The sequence below is a fragment of the Oncorhynchus clarkii genome, chromosome 20, assembly GCF_045791955.1.
Source record: "Oncorhynchus clarkii lewisi isolate Uvic-CL-2024 chromosome 20, UVic_Ocla_1.0, whole genome shotgun sequence".
In the NCBI taxonomy this organism is placed as follows: domain Eukaryota; kingdom Metazoa; phylum Chordata; class Actinopteri; order Salmoniformes; family Salmonidae; genus Oncorhynchus; species Oncorhynchus clarkii.
Window position 1 is genome coordinate 60,067,950 of NC_092166.1, and position 23,326 is coordinate 60,091,275.

The following is a 23,326-nucleotide window of genomic DNA, read 5'->3' on the forward strand; positions in this document are numbered from 1 at the left end:
CTTTAAGCTGGCTGTGCATGGGCTATTTAATCTCTCTCTCTCTCCCTTTCTCTGTTTGAGTTTTAACCACTTAACTGTTTTTAACCTGGGTTCTTTAAACTGGGCTATTTATTTAATCTCTCTCTCTCTCTCTCTCTCACACACACACAAGCTTATTTCATTCTTTAATGTGTCTGTGGACAGCTTGGGGCACTGAGCGTGTCAGACCTGGTGTTTAACAGCCTGCCTTTGCTCACAGGCCATAGCAAATCAGTTATTGATACTCATGCTGCAATGGAAATCAAGCCTCCGTGTGTTATTTAGCTACAATTCCACCATGTTCACTGACTTATGGTAAAAGCAATCAAATCATCTGAAGTGGATAATAAGCATTTCTATTTCAAAGCCAAGAGACATAGTATTTCACATCTCAACTCCATGAGCTTCAAAAGAGATGCTTACTTTGTCTCTAAATAGAAATGACACAAAAATATATGTATATAAAAAAATAAGTGTGTTGCTATAGTAATTCAGCTTACTTGCCACAGTGTGTGTACCTGTTGCCCATCACCAAGTGTAGCCAGCTCTGGAAAGTAAACAACATACACAGCAAATTTGAGATGAGATGACACCCACAGTGTTAAACTAACACTTTTCAAAGTGTCAATAAATACCATGGGTAAATTCTTTCAACTTTCTCAGTGTTAGGGAATTAACACCTGTGGTGTTACTAACCCATTTTGGGGTGTTGTTTTAACACTGTATTTGCATATTTATAACCCAGGGTTATCGAGTGAATTTTAGCAGTACCCGTACCAACCATGACTGTGTACGCTAGTGACAGAGACATGATTTTTGCTTTTATTGGCTTTCAGTCCTGTAGCCTTCACCAAGTGATTATTTTATTGTTTATGGCGTTATATTGCTTTTTTTTTACTATACCATTCTTCAACAACAGGTTTACCCTAACAGAGTGGCCTGAAACTACTGGTTTTCATGCCACATCAGCGAGTCATATTTTGCTGGTTTACAAAGAGTCATATTATTCCTATTGGAATCCAGACCGAGCAACATGTACTTTAAGAGTAGTACAGGGATTGAATTTAATAAGTAATTGAACAGGGAAGAAAACAAGAAACACGAGTAGCATATAGACATGAAACACAGGAACAGAAACAATAACACCTGGGGAAAGAACCATAGGGAGTGACAGATACAGTTGAAGTCGGAAGTTTCAGTTTTTCCACAATTCCTGACATTTAATCCTAGTAAAAATTCCCTGTTTTAATTCAGTTAGGATCACCACTTTATTTTAAGAATGTGAAATGTCAGAATAATAGTAGAAAGAAAGATCTATTTCAGCTTTTATTTCTTTCATCACATTCCCAGTGGGTCAGAAGTTCACATACACTCAATTAGTATTTGGTAGCATTAGCTTTAAATTGTTTAACTTGGGTCAAACGTTTCAGGTAGCCTTCCACAAGCTTCCCACAATAAGTAGGGTGAATTTCGGCCCATTCCTCCTGACAGAGCTGGTGTATCTGAGTCAGGTTTGTGGGCCTCCTTGCTCGCACACGCTTTTTCAGTTCTGCCCACAAATTTTCTATAAGATTGAGGTCAGGGCTTTGTGATGGCCACTCCAATACCTTGACTTTGTTGTCCTTAAGCCATTTTGCCACAACTTTTGCCACACCAGTCCCTCATGCAGCAAATTACCCCCACAACATGATGCTGCCACCCTCTTGCTTCACGGTTGGGATGATGTTCTTCGGGCTTGCAAGCCTCCCCCTTTTTCCTCCAAACATAACGATGGTCATTATGGCCAAACATTTCTATTTTGTTTCATCAGACCAGAGGATATTTCTCCAAAAAGTATTATCTTTGTCCCCATGTGCAGTTGCAAACCACAGTCTGGCTTTTTTATGGCGGTTTTGGAGCAGCGGCTTCTTTCTTGCTAAGCTGCTTTTCAGGTATAACCAAAGATATTCGTCAAAACTGTTATTGACGCAGTTGCTCGATGTTAAACGCAATATGACTCGTTTTACTGTGGATATAGATACTTTTGTACCTGTTTCCTCCAGCATCTTCACAAGGTCCTTTTCTGTTGTTCTGGGATTGATTTCCCCTTTCGAATCAAAGTATGTTCATCTCGAGGAGACAGAACACGTCTCCTTCCTGAGCGGTATGATGGCTGCGTGGTCCCATGGTGTGTATACTTGCATAATATTGTTTGTACTGATGAACGTGGTACCTTCAGGTGTTTGGAAATTGCTCCCAAGGATGAACCAGACTTGTGGAGGTCTACAATTTATTTTGATTTCCCATGATGTCAAGCAAAGAGGCACTGAGTTTTGAAGGTAGGCCTTGAAATACATCCACAAGTACATCTCCAGTTGACTCAAATTATGTCAATTAGCCCATCAGAAGCTTCGAAAGCCATGACATCATTTTCGGGGGTTTTCCAAGCTGTTTAAAGGCACAGTCAACTTAGTGTATGTACACCTCTGACCCACTGGAATTGTGATACAGTGAGTTATAAGTGAAATAATCTGTCTGTAAACAATTGTTGGAAAAATTACTTGTGTCATGCACAAAGTAGATGTCCTAACCAGCTTGCCAAAACTATAGTTTGTTAACAAGAAATTTGTGGAGTGGTTGAAAAACAAGTTTTAATGACTCCAACCTAAGTGTATGTAACTTCCGACTTCAACTGTGTAGGTGAGCTAATCAGGAAGGTGATGGAGTCCAGGTGAGTCTCGTAACGATGGTGGCAGGTGTGCGTAATAATGAATCAACTCACTTTGTCTTTCCTGCGCTGATTAACGTTCTATGTCTCCAGGTAGGGGGTTAAGTGTATGTGTGGGTGGGTGGAAGGAGGTGTGAGAGGGCATGAGCCCTGTAAGAGAGCAAAATTGAGCTCAGCCCAACCACTTACTGCGTCCCACAATATTGAGGTTAAATCGTTTACTCATGAATTCAATATGCTGGATTAGCATGGTCTGGATCTTGGTTTTCTTCAGCAGATCTTGGTTTCTGTCCAGGAATGAAAATCAGCCGACCCAATCACTAAAGTAGAGGCATAGGCCAGTGATGGGGTCAGGCAGCTATGGTAGTGTTGGGGTCAGGGAGCTATGGTAGTGTTGGGGTCAGGCAGCTATGGTAATGTTGGGGTCAGGCAGCTATGGTAGTGATGGGGTCAGGCAGCTATGGTAGTGTTGGGGTCAGGCATCTATGGTAGTGGTGGGGTCAGGCAGCTATGGTAGTGGTGGGGTCATGCAGTTATGGTGGTGGTGGGGTCATGCAGTTATGGTGGTGGTGGGGTCAGGCAGCTATGGTGGTGGTAGTCAGGCAGCTATGGTAGTGTTGGGGTCAGGCAGCTATGGTAGTGGTGGGGTCAGGCAGCTATAGTGGTGGGGTTAGGCAGCTATGGTAGTGGTGGGGTCAGGCAGCTATGGTGGTGGTGAGGTCAAACAGCTATGGTGGTGGTGGGGTCAGGCAGCTATGGTGGTGGTGGTGGAGTCCGGCAGCTATGGTAGTGTTGGGGTCAGGCAGCTATGGTAGTGGTGGGGTCAGGCAGCTATGGTGGTGAGGTTAGGCAGCTATAGTAGTGGTGGGGTCAGGCAGCTATGGTGGTGGTGGGGTTAGGCAGCTATGGTAGTGTTGGGGTCAGGCAGCTATGGTAGTGGTGGGGTCAGGCAGCTATGGTGAATGCAGTGACATATACGCAAACACACACGTACACACACACTCCCATTTTCATGTGTGCACTGGGACACACAGAGCGTACTGGCATACAGGCATGAGTGTCACATTCAGTGTGTGTGTGTGTGTGTGTGTGTGTGTGTGTGTGTGTGGCTGAGGCTTTGGTCCATTAGCGCTGACTCTCTCTGACCCTCCCTCTCACCACTCTCTTTGACCTCTGATCCCTCTTTATGACATCTCTTGAACTCTGACTCCTCTTTACACCCCTGAGGCTAACAAGCATCAGGCTGACTCACACATAGCATAGAGATATCCCTGACAGGACTACTGTAGTCTTTCCTCATAGAGGACACACATCCCTCCTGTGCTTTTTGAATTGTATAGCAAATAGTTAACTGTTTAGTTTTGTTCTGTTATCTTCTCATTCTGTTCTCATCTGTTCTGTTCTCATCTGTTCTATTCTCATCGATTCTGTTAATCTGTTTTGTTCTTTTCTCATCTGTTCTTTTCTCATGTGTTCTCATCTGTTCTCATCTGTTTTCATCTGTTATCAGTTCTCATCTGTTCTGTTCTCTTCTTATCTGTTCTGTTTTCATCTGTTCCGTTCTCTTCTTATCTATTCTGTTCCCATCTGTTCTGTACTCATCTGTTTTGTTTGCTCCTCTTTTCTCAACTTCTCTTTTCTCCTCTCCTCTCCTCTCCCCTCCCCTTGTTCTCTTCTCCTAGTGGCATATGTGTATAAAGTACAGTACTGCAGGACTCTTCATCTGTCATACTTCTAGTAAAACCTTGAGAGTGCAGTGTGTTGTTGGAGCTTGGCTGATACTGCCCCTACCGCACTTCAGAACAGATTAAAAGATGGATGACTTTGTCTGGAGAATATTAGGAAAACATGAGATTTCAATTTTACTCTGAGCAGAGACCCATGGCTGCAGAGCGTAACTCGACCTGTTAACTAAAGAGGAAATACATCTCATCCTGCCTTGTAGGGTGTTTTAAGGAGGTTAGGTCGTACTTTGCAAATGTACTGTAGGTGGTTCAGTGAACAACACAGACCTTGCCTGAGATTGGAAGGACCTTGTAACAACCAGAGCTCAAAAATAGACTTTAGCTCGCTGGCTAGCACGGTTTTGAGCCATGCAGACGACCCAGGTTCAATACCCAGTCGGGTATTGGTCAGTTATGCAAAATCAGTAAACCTAGCATTGCCATAACCCCCCTGACCCTTTGGATTTGGGCTTTAAAACAATGTCACCCCTCTGATAAGGGAGAAAAACTGTAATCCTCTTTACAACGGCTTTGAACACATTTTCCATTATTTCAATACCATCAAATACCCGGTATGGTGTGCATCCAACCTCGAATCAATGCTGCTCCAATTAAAGCCTGGAAATCTGATCTAGAGCCTTTTTAAACATCGATAAGCAGCCTCTAAAGCAGTGATAACGTAAAATGCCCTATGTCTCTCCCCTCTCTCCACCTAGCTCTCTCTGCTTCTCTCTCTTTCCCTGTCTCTCCCCCTCCCTCTTTCTCCAACCCCTTCTCCCTTCATGTGTCACAGTTAATCGCGTCCCCCTCTAGCTCCCCCTTCCTGTTTCAACACCTGCTATATTGTGTGATCTGATTAAGATGTAAACGTGTTCAGTGGATGTTTTTTTTTGCTGTGTAGCTAGGGCCCCACTCCATCACTCCTTATTGCACTGGGCCTTGGTCGTCTTGGCTTTGTAGCAGGCAGCTCAGAGGGACCGGCCAGGGGAAGATTGAATGGCTCTGTGGCTTAGCACGCTATTTCCTCTAATGCGCGCTGGGCTCCAAGGCTATCAAGGAGATTAATACTGGTCCGGGTCTGTTTGGAACGCTGGCATTTATTCTCTCCCAAAGTTCCGCCCGCTGGGGGGTACTTCCTCATTCCACATCCTCATACAACTGCAGGATTATTTTTCCCATCAGCACCCTGGTTGTCTGTGTTGTCTCCTTCTCTCTGTCTGGTTATGTCTGGCTCTTTCTCTGTCTAATTTTCTCTCTGTCTATCTCTCACTCTCACTCTCTGTCTCTCTCTCTCTCTCTCTTTCTCTTCCAATGTCCTGAGACCTAAAGTATTGTATTTGCTCCCCAAGTGAATGCCTAGGCTTTAGCTCAACGTGCTAACCCAGTCTTGTCTCACGCAGATAGCTTGGGTTCAAACCAAGTGACTTTACCATCAGTAACTTTACAACTGGACTCCAGACAACATGCTGCTCTCAGCCTAGTCATGAAAGGTAAAATACAAAACTTATATAAAAAAAACTACATTTGCCCACATCACTGGAAATACAATGAACATCTCCGCTGAATGGGTAAATAGCATTTGGCTCAGCAGAGCAGAGAGAGCTAGTGGAGTTTGGGTGTTTGATTCAGAGAGGTTGACAGGGTAAATAAAGCTGTATCCTCAGGTTATACAGACAGGTACATCCGGAGACATCTGGGACAGGACCAGGTGGAGCCTAAAGGGAAAATCAGCCCTGCTCCACTTAACATCTGTCATGGAGAAAGTCCCCGCTCTTGTTTCTTTAATATAACTGGGAACCTATTTCTTTCTGCAGTGCAAGCATCCTGCAAATTGTATTTACAAAATGAATTTGGGGAAAGTTCAAGGTACACACATTTTTTTCTTCCACTTTCAATTTGCTGCCATATTTTTCTCCCATGCTGACGCCATGCACAGAAGCACGCGTAGTGAGTCTGTTTCTGGCCCACTTGGAGAGGCATTAAATTCAGCGCCATTTTCTCATCAATCAAGTGTTTGGGTGCTGCCAAGGCCTCACATGTAGCAGGGTGTCACAGTAAACTTCACCGCTCCTAATGATTCCACACTCTAGGGTCACTTTTCTCTGGAAAGTCTAAAAAGCTCCATTTCAAAACGTGGTATACCTGGGTGCAAATGTGTGTGGTTTTTCACTGCAGCTAACTCTCCCTGCCTGTTTCATTACACGTTGATCAGAGCTGGCTGCAGACAATGATCGGCTAGGTAGAAATCAGATATAACATTTTTTTAAATAATCATATCAAATATATGAAATGACGTTTCCACCGACAGGTTTCTGTGCCAATGCCCCACATAACCCAATAAGCAAAGCATCATGGATTGCGTTTTCAGCACCACAATCAAATTAACAATGTTAATCTCACAAACAGAAAATAAGCCTACCTTGTAGGCCTACCCAGTATTGAAGGCTTGGCTTGACAATGACATGACACTTTTTGTTGTTTTGTAATACAGTTGAAGTCGGAAGTTTACATACACCATAGCCAAATACATTTAAACTCAGTTCTTCACAATTCCTGACATTTAATCCCAGTAAAAATTCCCTGTCTTAGGTCAGTTAGCATCACCACTTTATTTTAAGAATGTGAAATGTCAGAATAATAGTAGAGAGAATTATTTCTTTCAGCTTTTATTTCTTTCATCACATTCCCAGTGGGTCATACGTTTACATACACTCATTTAGTATTTGGTAGCATTGCCTTTAAATGGTTTAACTTGGGTCAAATGTTTTCGGTAGCCTTCCACAAGCTTCCCACAATAAGTAGGGTGAATTTTGTCCCATTCCTCCTGACAGAGCTGGTGTAACTGAGTCAGGTTTGTGGGCCTCCTTGCTCGCACACGGTTTTTCAGTTCTGCCCACACATTTTCTATACGATTGAGGTCAGGGCTTTGTGATGGCCACTCCAATTCCTTGACTTTGTTCTCCTTAATCCATTTTTCCACAACTTTGGAACTATGCTTGGGGTCATTGTCCATTTGGAAGACCTATTTGCGACCAAGCTTTAACTTCCTGACTGATGTCTTGAGATGTTGCTTCAATATATCCACATCATTTTCCTGCCTCATGATGCCATCTACAGTGGGGCAAAAACGTATTTAGTCAGCCACCAATTGTGCAAGTTCTCCCACTTAAAAAGATGAGAGAGGCTGTAATTTTCATCTTAGGTACACTTCAACTATGACAGACAAAATGAGAATGTGGCTGACTAAATACTTTTTTGCCCCACTGTATTTGTATACGTGCTCCTGCAGCAAAGCATCCCCACAACATGATGATGGTGTTCTTCGGCTTGCAAGCCTCCCCCTTTTTCCTCCAAACATAACGGATGAACCAGACTTGGAGGTCTACAAGTTTTTTTTCTAAGGTCATGGCTGATTTTTTTTTATTTTCCCATGATATCAAGCGAAGAGGCACTGCGTTTGAAGGTAGGATTGAAATACATCCACAGGTACACCTCCAATTGACTAAAGCCAGGACATCATTTTCTGGAATTTTCCAAGCTGTTTAAAGGCACAGTCAATTTAGTGTATGTAAACTTCTGACCCACTGGAATTGTGATACAGTGAATTATAAGTGAAATCATCTGTAAACAATTGTTGGAAAAATGACTTGTCATGCACAAAGTAGATGTCCTAACCTACTTGCCAAAACTATAGTTTGTTAACAAGAAATTAGTGAAGTGGTTGAAAAACAAGTTTTAATGAGTCCAACCTAAGTGAATGTAAACTTCCGACATCAACTGTAGATATTTCTCTTTCCATTCATCAAATGGCCCACTGCACATTTTGGATACTGGAATTATATTTTGGATGACCGTGCGCGAATAGCCTACAAGAGACTTGAAGTAACCTAATCAGATTAAAACATTGTGACTGGTTGTGTTTATGCCACAGACAAAAGGTAATTTGTTTTAAAAGTTAAATTAGAAATATTACGGTTATTTTGAAGCGCTAGGTTCTAGGTATGCAAGGAACAGCCGCTCAGATCGTGGAGGAGGCAGGGCGTGTTTTAAGTTTTCCTGAATGACTGGGCCTGCTAGGAGCATATGTGGCCACAATATTATAGGACGACTTGGGAGAATGAAGATCTGCAGCAGTGTCACACCCTGACCATAGCTTGCTTTGTATGTTTCTATGTTTTGGTTGGTCAGGGTGTGATCTGAGTGGGCATTCTATGTTGGATGTCTTGTTTGTCTATTTCTATGTCTGGCCTGATATGGTTCTCAATCAGAGGCAGGTGTTAGTCATTGTCTCTGATTGGAACACATATTTAGGTAGCCTGGGTTTCACTGTGTGTTTGTGGGTGATTGTTGCTGTCTCTGTGTTGCACCAGATAGGGCTGTTTAGGTTTTCACTTTTCTTGTTTTGTTTAGTCTGTTCATGTATAGTTGTCTTTATTAAAAACATGAATAACCACCACGCTGCATTTTGGTCCGCCTCTACTTCACCTAAAGAAAACCGTTACAAGCACACAGCGCATCTCAGTATGAGAAGTACAGCCAGGATGACCTGCTACTGTGCCTTTCTAGACCTTATACTGTTGAGAGTAGACCCACAACTGATCCAAATGGAATGAAATGTTCAAATCACAGTGCTTTTGCTCCGTTATGCAAATGACATTTTCACTGCATTTTATAGCCTCTTGTAGCACGGAAAACAAATAAACAGTTATTCATTGCATTGTGGTGTTGTATGCTAGTCTGGGTGGGACACTTGTATTGTCCTTATAAAAGATCAATGGAGTAGAGTTTTGAGCTCCATGTCTCATGTCTTCGCTGTTCTTTCATGCGCAATGATGCACCTGGCCTCTTTGCTTATCTACGCTTATATTGGTAGACTATTAACTTGTGGTGTAGTTAGCACGGAAAAGCATAGTGCAACTTGATATAGGGGAGGCGCACGCAAGCAGATGAGGAAATTTGGCTTGGATGGAATAAATTACATAGTAAAAAAATACAACGGGTGAATGTAAACCAGGGAAAAACCATACAACCCTCCCCTGAGCAAAACAAATCAATAAATAGATAACCCTTACCCAATTGGAGAGTGATTCTACTCCCCCTGGTCTCCTCCCATGTTCTGGTCCATAGTTCTCATTATTGCCTACCCCTTGGGTGAAGCTCTCCTCTCCCTGGCAGTGTAGGGTTCCCAGCTCTAAGTAGCCTCTGGAGATTCCCCTTTTCAGGACTCCCTAATCCTCCTGCTTGAGATTATGAGAGAGAGAGAAGAGAGAGGAGAGAGAAAGAGAGGAGAGAGAGAGAGAAAGAGAGAAGAGAGAAAGAGAGAAGAGAGAGAAAGAGAGAAAGAGAGGAGAGAGAGAGAGAGCATGAAAGAGATGTATATATACACTGGGGAGAACAAGTATTTGATACACTGCCGATTTTGCAGGTTTTCCTACTTACAAAACCCAAATCCAGAAAATCACATTTTATGATTTTTAAGTTATTAATTTGCATTTTATTGCATGACATACGACAAGATGTAACATTAGCATTTCCCCAGTCTAATTGTAACCTATAGCCAATATCCGAACGGACTGGATGACTTTGGAAGTTTCTGTAAACAACAATTTGATACATGTCTTCAATTGCAACTTTTTTTCCAATATTTTCACCTCAGTGATATTCATTCGCACAGTAATTAGAAAAAAATGTGGATTCTTCGGTTTGTCCCCATTGTAGAACCCTTTTTGGTGCTAGTTAGAACCCCCTGTAAATGGTTCTCACGAGGACCCTTTTATCTTTTAAGAGTTCTTACCAGAACCCTTTATGGTTCTACTTAGCACTTTTTTTTCTAAGTGTACCTAGTGTTATTTTTTTCTATTATCTGCCATCAATGTTCTTTTCTCGTCTTTTTATCACAGTTACAGGGTTGGTTTGAATTGAGAGACTGCCGATGGGTTTTCCGAGTCACATCTATAGAGGGAGTGGAGGAAATGCCAGGGTATTGTGTGAATAGGGAGCAGGGGTTTAGCGTGTAAGTCGTGTCTGCCTGTTAGACTCTACACACTTAGAAAAGAGGGTTCCTCAAAGGTTCTTTGGTAAGGGGGATATTTCTATGTGGAACTATAATGACTCAAATAACAATTTTAGCCCTTCCATGGTTCTTTGCAGTTCAGAAAAGGGCTCTTTCGGCAGCGACTAGGGTTGCACATTTTGGGAAATATCCAGAGGTGGAAACTCTCTGTGGGAATATATGGGAATTAATGGGAATATATAGGAATTAACGGAAATATATGCAAATTAATATTAATACTATTTAAATGTAGATGTTTTTTGCATTGGATATATTTACGATATCATGTGGAGACAGAAGCATAAACCTTTTTACCTTATCATAAGTAGACAGCATTGCAAATGATTTAATCCTTCCAATAGAAATAAAAAAACTATTTAGTTATGAATTTAACTTTAGTTAAATTAGTTGACTCATTACATGGGATGATTTCACTGAACAACAAAATAAACGTTTTCAACATAAAATGATTGTCTAGAAACTAAAGCTTTGGTTGTCTTCCTCTAAGGCATCCATGTCTACTCCCTGGACCCCCTCAATGTCCACCTTTTGAACATCAGACTCTGAGGCCTCATCTTCACTGTCACTTTCCAACCTTGTTGAGGATGGCTCGTTGTCAGGCTCACAAAGCCTCAAATTTGCCCGGATGGCCACCAATTTTTCTAGCCTTGTATTGGTCAGCCTGTTATGTGCTTTGGTGTGTGTGTTCCCAAACAAGGACCAGTTGTGCTCTAAGGCGGCTATGTTGGTGGGATTTGGAGGATGATGGAGGCAGCAGGGAAAACAGCCTTAGATCCACAAAGTCCCTTCCACCAGGTGGCTGATGAGATATGTTGGCACGACTGCCATATTGCATCTCCATCCCAAAGCCCTTGCTTGGAAGTGTACTTAACCAAACTGCCAAGAACCTTGAACTCATCAAGGCCAAGGTGGCGTGACACGGTAGTGATGACACCATAGGCCTTGTTGATCTCTGCACCAGACAGGATGCCCTTGCCAGCATACTTGGGATCCAACATGTACGCTGCGGCACGTATGGGCATCAGGCATAAGTCTTCACACTTGTTGATGGGCAGGGAAGTACGGATTTCTTCTCTTACATCTGCAAGCAGTCTGAACATCATACAGGATGGCATTGCATTGTCTCCCTCAATCCGTGCAATGGCTACTGCTATAGGTTCCAGGAGTTTCAGGCTGCTTACCACTTTCTCCCAAAATACATCATCCAGGAGGATCCTATTGATGGGGCTGTCCACATCGGCAGACTGTAATATGGCCATTTCTTGGAGAGACTCCTTCCCCTCCAGGAGACAGTCAAACATGATGACAACACCACCCCAATGGGTGTTGCTGGGCAGCATCAATGTGTTGCTCTTATTCTTCTCCCTTTGCTTGGTGAGGTAGATTGCTGCTATAACTTGATGACCCTTCACATACCTAACAATTTCATTGGCTCTCTTGTAGAGGGTATCCATTGTTTTCAGTGCCATGATGGCCCTGAGGAGCAGATTCAATGCATGAGCAGCACAGCCAATGGGTGCGATGTGAGGTTAGGACTCCTCCACTTTAGACCAAGCAGCCTTCATGTTCGCAGCATTGTCTGTCACCAGTGCAAATACCTTCTGTAGTCTAAGGTCATTGATGACTGCCTTCAGCTCATCTCCAATGTAGAGACCGGTGTGTCTGTTGTCCCTTGTGTCTGTGCTCTTGTAGAGTACTAGTTGAGGGGTGGAGATTATGTGGTTAATTATTTATTGCCCACGAACATTCAACCACCCATCAGAGATGATTGCAGTACAGTTTGTTTTCTCTATGATTTGCTTGACCTTCACTTTAACTCTGTTGAAATCTGCATCCAGCAAATTAGTAGATAAAGCATGTCTGGTTGGAGGGGTGTATGCTGGGTGAAGAACATTCAGAAATCTCTTCCAATACACATTGCCTGTGAGCATCAGAGTTGAAACAGATGCATACACAGCTCAAGCAAGACATTCATCAGCATTTATCTGACTACGTTCATCCATTGAGACAAAAAAAAACTTCTGATTCAAGAAGGACCATGAGCTGTTGCTTTCGATACGGTGTTTGATTCATCATTTTCACCTCGAATAGACGTAGAGGGACTTTGGTCAGTGGTTGCTTGTTGTGAGCGCTGAGGAAACTTTATGCACTTGGCCAGATGATTCTGCATCTTTGTTGCATTCTTCACATATGATTTGGCACAGTATGTACACAGCTTTTTATTCTACATTAGCTGCAGTGAAATGTCTCCACACAGATAGTGCCTGTGGCATTTTCCTGTAAAGATTCAAAAAGAATATATATATCTACAATTCCATGTACAGATAAATAATTAAGCAGTTAGATTAAACAACTCCTTTTTAAGATAAATGTTTTAAAATGAAACACGTATGCAAACAGGTGAAATAACATTCCTCAGTTAAGAGCTCAAGCAAGGAAAAACCCACATGGTAGCAAAAACTACATTAGAAATTATTTAAACACACTTCACTGGGCTCAATAGCATCTCATTAGTGTGCAAGACCTTGAGAATCAGCTGTACATGTGATGGAAGAGTGCACTGCACATGGGATGGAAGAAAGCACTGTGCATCCAGAGGGTTACAATTCCATTGAATGTGGGGTAGTTTAACCAAAATATGCCACAAGACCTAGAATTGCCTTATGTGTATCCCACAAAAAAGGTTCACTTGATGAATTTAAGCAAAATTCCCCAAATTCCCAGGCTTAACTTCCCATGGAAAATTTCAGGAAAGTTAAAAGTTTCTTGACCCTTTGCAACCCTAGTGGCGACCCATTAAAATATTGTTGGGCGTGGTTTGTGCACAGCTCTTTTTGTGTAGCAGTGAGTGAGTGTCATTCCAGTGTATATAATATGTTATGTTATATCATTACATGTTAAATATGACTATAGCCAGTAACAGTGTCTTGTGAAAGACTCACATAAGGCCTTGTTTCAATATAGAACAGTTGACTAAATCAGTGGTTCTTAATTCTCCACAGGGACTCCCAGTAGTTCCAGAGCTATAGCACACCTGAATAAACTTGTCAATTAACACAAGAATAACAGTCTTCCCGCCGAAACGCTTAACAGTTTCTAAAGTGAATACTGGAACAATATTTCTAACATAAGAACGTGGGGGATGGTCAGAGATTATCTATAGAAAACGAATGTCATATTGGTTTTTATTTTGCGATGTCATTACAGGGGTTATAGGGGAAATACTGTAACTTGAAAAGTATTTACACTACAGTTTCCATCCTTAATGTTGTATATGAAATATGCATATTAAGTATTTTTGTTACGATGGGAATGTTATTTAGTAGGTATAAGATAATCTATCTCCTATAAACTGTGCATAGTAAGTAGCCATGCCAAGGTCAGAGATCGTGTCAGACTGACAGAACCGCCCCCTTCGGCCAGAGTGCATAAAAGGCTTAGTAACTAAATTAACATTAGACCAGAAAAGCGTGGAGCGTAGCTACATATTTGAAATGGTTGGAACTTTGAACCTCAACATGAGGTGGAACAAATAAACTCATCTTCCTCAAACTCATCTTCCTGGAACAAATAAACTCATCTAGACCAGAAAGATGGCGAGATGCAGCTCATGTCCAAATTGGTCTAAATCCTGAATACCAACACAGGGGGAAAACAATCTCCCCTCTCAGACAATCACTGGTACAGCTGATTAGCTGTCCTGAGTCAAATTTCTAGAAAAGCGAACTCTTCAAACAATCCTACCACTCTTGTCAAATCATTGTACTACGCTACTCTCATCACTCCACTGGAACCATCGGCACGGCTGGCTAGCCTATCTTCAAATAAGCAGAGTGAACTCTAGTTCTATTCAGGACTATACAACAGACAAAGGCATTCACACGTAAATACATTCAGGATTTCTTATTCCAAATGGATGGCGGTCCGTGTGCAAAGTACAGTGCCTTGCGAAAGTATTCGGCCCCCTTGAACAAACAAATCAAAAACTGAAAAATTGGGCGTGCAAAATTATTCAGCCCCCTTAAGTTAATACTTTGTAGCGCCACCTTTTGCTGCGATTACAGCTGTAAGTCGCTTGGGGTATGTCTCTATCAGTTTTGCACATCGAGAGACTGACATTTTTTCCCATTCCTCCTTGCAAAACAGCTCGAGCTCAGTGAGGTTGGATGGAGAGCATTTGTGAACAGCAGTTTTCAGTTCTTTCCCACAGATTCTCGATTGGATTCAGGTCTGGACTTTGACTTGGCCATTCTAACACCTGGATATGTTTATTTTTGAACCATTCCATTGTAGATTTTGCTTTATGTTTTGGATCATTGTCTTGTTGGAAGACAAATCTCCGTCCCAGTCTCAGGTCTTTTGCAGACTCCATCAGGTTTTCTTCCAGAATGGTCCTGTATTTGGCTCCATCCATCTTCCCATCAATTTTAACCATCTTCCCTGTCCCTGCTGAAGAAAAGCAGGCCCAAACCATGATGCTGCCACCACCATGTTTGACAGTGGGGATGGTGTGTTCAGCTGTGTTGCTTTTACGCCAAACATAACGTTTTGCATTGTTGTCAAAAAGTTCAATTTTGGTTTCATCTGACCAGAGCACCTTCTTCCACATGTTTGGTGTGTCTCCCAGGTGGCTTGTGTCAAACTTTAAACGACACTTTTTATGGATATCTTTAAGAAATGGCTTTCTTCTTGCCACTCTTCCATAAAGGCCAGATTTGTGCAATATACGACTGATTGTTGTCCTATGGACAGAGTCTCCCACCTCAGCTGTAGATCTCTGCAGTTCATCCAGAGTGATCATGGGCCTCTTGGCTGCATCTCTGATCAGTCTTCTCCTTGTATGAGCTGAAAGTTTAGAGGGACGGCCAGGTCTTGGTAGATTTGCAGTGGTCTGATACTCCTTCCATTTCAATATTATCGCTTGCACAGTGCTCCTTGGGATGTTTAAAGCTTGGGATATCTTTTTGTATCCAAATCCGGCTTTAAACTTCTTCACAACAGTATCTCGGACCTGCCTGGTGTGTTCCTTGTTCTTCATGATGCTCTCTGCGCTTTTGACGGACCTCTGAGACTATCACAGTGCAGGTGCATTTATACGGAGACTTGATTATACTCAGGTGGATTGTATTCATCATCATTAGTCATTTAGGTCAACATTGGATCATTCAGAGATCCTCACTGAACTTCTGGAGAGAGTTTGCTGCACTGAAAGTAAAGGGGCTGAAAAATTTTGCACGCCCAATTTTTCAGTTTTTGATTTGTTAAAAAAGTTTGAAATATCCAATAAATGTCGTTCCACTTCATGATTGTGTCCCACTTGTTGTTGATTCTTCACAAAAAAATACAGTTTTATATCTTTATGTTTGAAGCCTGAAATGTGGCAAAAGGTTGCAAAGTTTAAGTGGGCCAAATACTTTCGCAAGGCACTGTATTTGATTACTGTGAGACTAGTTTTGAAAATGTATCTACGTTAAGTGTATTTTTCTCTCTCTCTCTCTCCCTCTCCATGTTATTGTGTAAAAAGCCACCATATTGTGTCAGTCCGCTAGGGACCTTTGTCTCATGTATTAAGTGTTTTATGTTTATTCTGTGTAATTATTTATAGTTATAGTTTTTGCAGATCTAAGAAGGTTACAACTGGTCATAATTATGATTTGATGTTTATGAATAATTATATGATTATTTATGATTTATGATGTGAATAACCTCTCTGATCTCCCAAACCCGGATCCGGTATCGTGACTACAGCCTCAAGCTCATTACCATAACGCAACGTTAACTATTCATGAAAATCGCAAATGAAATGAAATAAATATGCCATCTCGCAAGCTTAGCCTTTTGTAAACAAAACTGTCATCTCAGATTTTCAAAATATGCTTCTCAACCATAGGAAAACAATAATTTGTGTAACAGTAGCTAGCAAACAAAGGATTTAGCGTTAGCATTAGCGTTAGCATCCAGCACGCAACATTTCAACAAAAACATAAAAGCCTTCAAATAAAATCATTTACCTTTGAAGAACTTCTGATGTTTTCAATGAGGATACTCTCAGTTGGATAGCAGATGCTCAGTTTTTCCAAAAAGATTCTTTGTGTATTAGAAATAGCTCCGTTTTATACATCACATTTGGCTACCAAAAAAACCCCGAAAATTCAGTCCTCAAAACGCGAACTTTTTTCCAAATTAACTCCATAATATCGACTGAAAACATGGCAAACGTTGTTTAGAATCAATCATCAAGGTGTTTTTCACATATCTCTTCATTGATACATCGTTCTTGGACACATGCTTTCTCCCCTGAATCAAATGGTAAAGTAGAAGCAGCTGGCAATTGCGCACCGAATTCGACGCAGGACACCAGGCGGACACTTGGAAAATGTAGTCTCTTATGGTCAATCTTCCAATGATATGCCTACAAATACGTCACAATGCTGCTAAGACCTTGGGCGAACGACAGAAAGTGTAGGCTCATTCCTTGCGCAATCACAGCCATATAAGGAGACAATGGAAAACAGAGCTTCAGAAATTCTGCTAATTCCTGGTTGATGCATCATCTTGGTTTCGCCTGTAGAATGAGTTCTGGGGCACTTACAGACAAAATCTTTGCAGATTCTGAAACTTCAGAGTGTTTTCTTTCCAAAACTGTCAAGAATATGCATAGTCGAGCATCTTTTCGTGACAAAATATCGCGCTTAAAACGGGAACGTTTTTTATCCAAAAATGAAATAGCGCCCCTAGAGATCTAAGAGGTTAATAAGATGACTGTTTATCGATGCAATAGATATATATACCTTCTAGAATTTAATTCGGGAGATGGTAACTCTTTAAACAACCTCTTCCGTGGTGCTCCAAATCCTAATGAGTTAATTGTTACATTATTAATTTAATCGGGTAACAATTAAAAATAGTTATTTAATTAGAGATGGCAGTCATCAGATTATTCAAAGTAAAGTCATGACAAAAGTTTTATAAAGAGACATTAACCTGTTATGGCTACAATCCCGATATCGGGATCGATATGACAATTACCAGTGAAAATAGAGGGCGCCAAATTCAAACCACAGAAATCTCATAATTACAATTCCTAAAACATTGTTTTATATCATTTTAAAGCTATTCTATACACTTTGTTAATCCCACCAAAGTGTCCGATTTCAAATAGGCTTTTCAGCGAAAGCACTACAAATGATTATGTTAGGTCTCCACCAAACCACAATAAGCATTTTCCAGCTAAATATAGCATTCACAAAAAGCATAAATTAAGATAAAATGAATCACTAACCTTGAATTGTCTTCATCAGATGACACTCATAGGACTTCATGTTACACAATACATGCATGTTTTGTTTGATAAAGTTCATATTTATATAAAAACTTTGGTTAGCGCGTTTGGTAAACAATTCCAAAGTCACAAAGCGCGTCCACTATAACGTGACGAAATGTCCAAAAGTTCCGTAACAGTCAGTGGAAACATGTCAAACGATGTACTGAATCAATCCTTAGAATGTTGTTTACATATATCTTGAATAACGTTCCAACCGGAGAATTAGAATTACTTCAGATGAGCGGTGGAACGCAAGTCCTTCCCCTGTGAACGCGCTTGGTGAAAGCATGGTCCACTCATGGCTGTGGTGACTATTTCCTGTGTCAATCGACCCCCCTTCACATTAGAGTCATCAGACAAAGTTCTATTGACTGCTGACATCTAGTGGAAGGCGTAGGAAGTGAAAACTCATCCATATCTCGCTGTAATTTCAATGAGACCTTGGTTGAAAATCTGCCACCTCCAGAAAAAAAAACAGGAATTGGAATTTCTCAGGTTTTTGCCTGCTATATGAGTACTGTTATACTCACAGACATAATTCAAACAGTTTTAGAAACTTCAGAGTGTTTTCTATCCAATAGTAATAATATGCAAATATTAGCAACTATGACTGAGGAGCAGGCCGTTTGATATGGGCACATTTCATCCAAGCTACTCAATACTGCCCCTGCAGCCATAAAAAGTTAAAAGGATTATATATACCACCAAATGTTGTAACCATAGTATAACCCTTCTTGGGTACTATATAGAACCCTTTTTAATGGTTATTTGTAGAACCTTAAGAAAATGATATTTATAGCATGATAAACGTTCCATTTAGAACCTTATGAGCATGGTTCTTCATAGAACCTTCTAAAAATGGTTCTATATAGCACCAGAAATGGATCTGCTATGGAAGCCCAAAAAAACATATTTGGCACTATATAGAAATATTTTTTAGGGTGTGTGTAGCCAAGCCTCTATTGTCAGTAGCTCTGTTTCTTTCCACCTATTCTTCCCTGCGTGTTGTCACAGATCAGTCCACTGATTATCTACTGTCATTTTCCTGTCTGTGTATGCCAGCCCACTGCTAGATGAAGGAGCAGTGACCTCCATCGAGAGACATATTTCTCTCTTTCTCTATCTCTCTATCCTCCTTTCTCCACCAGCTGTGAGGTCTGCTGGTAGTCAAGGTGAGGCATATGAGAATGGATTTCTTTCTTATTCATGGACCACACCAGAGAGGAACTGAACACGCATTATTATTTTCACGTTGCGGCAAAGGGTGGTAGAAGGTGAAACACAGGGAAAAGAACTGGGATGCTCATTTTCTCCTTAGGGTCTCTCTCTCTTTCTCTTTCTTTCTCTCTCTCTCATTCAGGTTTCAAACGTGCCAGAAGTGCTCAACTCTTAACAAGGCCTTAGTGAGATCCCCCAATCCTGATAAAGGTAGAACAACAAGGTAATACAAGAGAGAGAGGGTGTGAGAGGGGTGGACTGGGGGATGAAGGAAAGTGGACAAAACACACAACAATGCCCAGGTCTAGGATGGAGGGATGACGAAGAGAGGGAGGGATAGTGTGAGTGTGTCCTTCACCTCTGTGTCTGGGAGTAGAGAGACAGAGAGTGCCGGCGGCAATCGCTAGTACCTGCTCGGCTTTGATCTTCTCCCCCTCTCCAAACTCGCTCCTCAGTGAGAATGATAATGAAGTTTGGGGAAAACATTTTTTTTTTTCAGTAGCAGAGTGCTTTTCTTGTGTGTGCTCTAATCTAAAGTAGTGGAGACACACACACACACACACACACAGCAGCCCACACACAACAGCGGTAGTGAAGAATAAACAAGCCAATATTGAATGTTGTGACAACAAAATAATTATGTGTGATTCAAACTGTATCTGCGTCCGATTGCACCAGTTGGTCGTAAAAAAAGGTGGTCTTAAATGTTAAGTCGGGCGTAGCTACGTCCGACGTTGTGATTAGAATTTACACTTTTTGCACCAAACAAAAATGAGAAGTAGTAGCAGCTAAGTTCGGCGGAAGCAATGCGCATTCATGATATTCGATTTTTCATAATGATTGTTGCTTGGCATCGCCCGTAACTAGGCTGTTTGCGAAAGTATGTCACTTCGGCCATCACTTCGCAAAGCCCACCACTATGCATGCACGTGTTCTTAACCACAACTGGATGGGTCAATCACTGATTACTGTGGGAATGAATAACTATTGATGCTTACTGAAACTCCCCAAGTCATCCAATCATTTTAAACACCATAAAGCAATAGCCGTATGCGGTCAACTATCATTTCAGCATCGTTACGATTGGAACAGCGTGCAGCTTTGAGACATGCGTGGGGACTTGATAAATGAATCAATCAATGTTTGATTTTTGTTTTCACAGAATCTCTGTTTGGATATTTGGTTATAATTAGGCTGGACATTTTTTTTTTTTGCCAAATTGAGGTGAGTGTTCATGTTGATAATCTTTAGTCTCGGTTGCTCATCTGACAGACAGTGTTACCAGAACATTTTGCGAGCATGTTATGTAGCCTACACAAGCCTAGGATAACAGGGGGATTATTTTAGTCTTCGGTCACGTAGTAGCCTAGGCTGTATCCCGTCTATGATTTTGTTTCACTCAATCTCTGTCTGTTTGGTTATTTGATCTCAGGCTGGGCAGATAAATGGAGGTGATATTTGTTTGCTGATATCTGATCAGCCACATTTAGTATGCTATGATGGCCATTATTTTGCTGTTGACTCGCGCATAGGCAACTCGATAAGCCTGCAGAGGTTGTGAAATATGAACATGAGATTCACACCCTTTTGAAAATATAGATTGTTATTATTTTCTGTGCATAACATGAAGAAAGAGAGTCCCAATGTAATACCCTACTTCTGCTTCCTAATAGGCGTGGAATCTGCGGCCAGGCGTAGGGTCCCGGCCTAGAGCACATTTTACCCTGGACGTAGAGTTACAACCAACTGCTGTAACTGGTCCCTGGGTATTAGAAACATACCTTTTTGCTTCTCTCTGCTTCCCAGAATCAAAGTCCAAATTCTATTTTTACTCAACTACCCAACCCACAAACACTGTCAGTGTAAGAGGCTGTGAGCAAGTATGAGCTTGCAAGTGTGCGCACCACAGTAAAAATGGAAATGTCAGGACGCGTTCTCGCACACCTTGCTTACTATTCAGCTCACAAGGGAGAGCAACATTATTTACACACCGGAGATCGGCTTGTGTTGTGTGCGTGCTCCTGCGCATATGTGTGTGTGTTTGCGTGTGTCTGTGCCCTTCTGTCTGTCTTACAGATGATATAACGCTCTTCGGCATCTCAGATTTAAAATGCCTGTATGACATTGATGTCATATTTAGAAACAAGGCAGAAGAATAAGTGTCCCCACCATATTTTATACACACCACTAGATAATGTCCTCCCTCTGAAATGTAAAAAAACAGATTGTTCTTTCTCCCTCTCTTATCTGGGAAGTCGACTATTCATCTCACTCACAGGACCCCCAAACACGCCTTTTGAAATGTGAGAGCATTTTATATGCCGACAGTCCCTGATACACTGCTCAGTTGAAGTGTGTATGTGTGTTGTAAAGTGTGTGTGCATGCATTGTGTGTGTGTGTGTGTGTGTACTGTTTGCACACCTGGTAAATGGCTTTTTGGCTTATACTCCAGCCTAGCTGTAATGTAAGCCTACAGATCGTTCTACACAACCGTCCCAGCCAGTGTGATAGACTGCAGCAATACGAGCCACCTCTCTGCCTCTTCCTCTCTGCTCTCTCGCTCACACACACACACACACACACACACTCCTTTTAAAGCTGTTATCTTAGCCAAGGTTTAAGTGCATGCTCGATAATCAAGCAGAGCGTGAAAATATGTTTTTCTGTGAGTCGGTCAGTCGCGTGACTGGCATTCTGTAGATGACTCACACAGTTAGAGGGGGTGTGAGTTTATATTCCACTTAGGAGCTGGTGTTATGTTTATTCAGCTGTGTTGCATGTGTCATATACACTAATCCATCCTAGTGAATCAGTATGAAACAGTGTTCATGGTGTGTAAGACATCAGAATGTACACAGTTATTAATAGTGAATGAAACCTTCTGTATGCCAAGTATATGCCTTTAATGTCTTTTAGCAAACAATCTTTATCCACGTCTCAGCAGACAGAACCTCAGTCAGAGTAGCTGTGCATCTGTGGTCTAGTCAGTCCCTGGCCATATCTGTGGGGTGTAATGAAACCAATCTGAAAGGAGTCTTGCTTTACCAGAACACGCTACTGTTAATTACTTCTTCATACCATCTCTCTCTCTCTCTCTCTCTCTCTCTCACTCACTCACTCTCACTCGTTCTTTCACTGTATCGCTTTCTCTCGCGCTCTTCCTCTCTCCTCACAGTGTAGACTCTCTGTATTACTGCATCGCTTTGGACAGGCAGACCAATTTAAACTAGATATGTTGTAACTGCACATCTGTTTGAATTACATCTGTTTCACCTGTTCTATGTGATCTGTAGCAGGGTGATCCCAGGATTGTGATGGATAGGTAGAACCAGGAGTAGAAGGAAAGATGGATGTATGGATGTTATTGGATGATGGATGGAGGGAGGAAGGTAGGGGTAGGAGGGAGGGAGGCAGAGAGGGAGGGAGGGATGGAGCGATGGATGGCAAAATAATGGCCTGCCTCTGTTTGGGACAGAGGGAGGCAGGAGAGATTGAGCAATGAAAGTAGGGAGGGAGGTAGGGAGAGAGAGGGGGGGGGGGATGAATAGATAGATATACAGTAGATGGTGTCTTGTCATTCCATTGGCTGGTATTAGCTCCTGGTGACATTTAGTCCCTAATTGCCTGTCAGGTGGCTGACACCCAGGATAGGTAGCAATCCTGCTGGGACTGGGACAGGGATAGAGTGGAGACCTCGCACTCACACACTCATGCATGCATAGACACGTTAACACACACACACACACACACACACACACACACACACACACACACACACACACACACACACACACACACACACACACACACACACACACACACACACACACACACACTGGGTGACCTTTGGGATAATAAGAGGCCCGTGTCTAATCTAATGTGTGATTGAGGTGAGATCCAAGCAGTAACCAGGTCTAGGCATCTCTATCCCCCCTGGCTTAACACCTGGCCAAATCCTTCACCCCTACTACCCGCTTATAGGGCACAGGCTTGGTACTGGACCGCTATTGATTATAGCTGTGACTACACAGCACTTTTACATTGCATTACACAAAAACATGAATGGTTCTATGTAGTGCCTAATCCTTTTTTTGGTGCTATATAGAACCCTTTTTTGAAGGTTCTATAAAGAACCATGCTCACAAGGTTCTAAATGGAACCTTTATGGTGCTATAAAGAACCCTTTTCTAAGGTTCTACAAAGAACCATTTTAATGGAATGCGCATGTAAATTCTAAATAATTGTGGGACCCCTGACGACT

The 23,326-nt window shown here is 41.8% G+C and overlaps 1 protein-coding gene across 3 annotated transcripts in view; it reads left to right on the forward strand.

Moving 5' to 3' along the window:
• Nucleotides 1-23,326, forward strand: part of LOC139375612 (carbonic anhydrase-related protein 10-like) — a 296,785-nt gene that overhangs the window by 157,046 nt on the left and 116,413 nt on the right. The gene's annotated exons all lie outside the window — the stretch shown is intronic.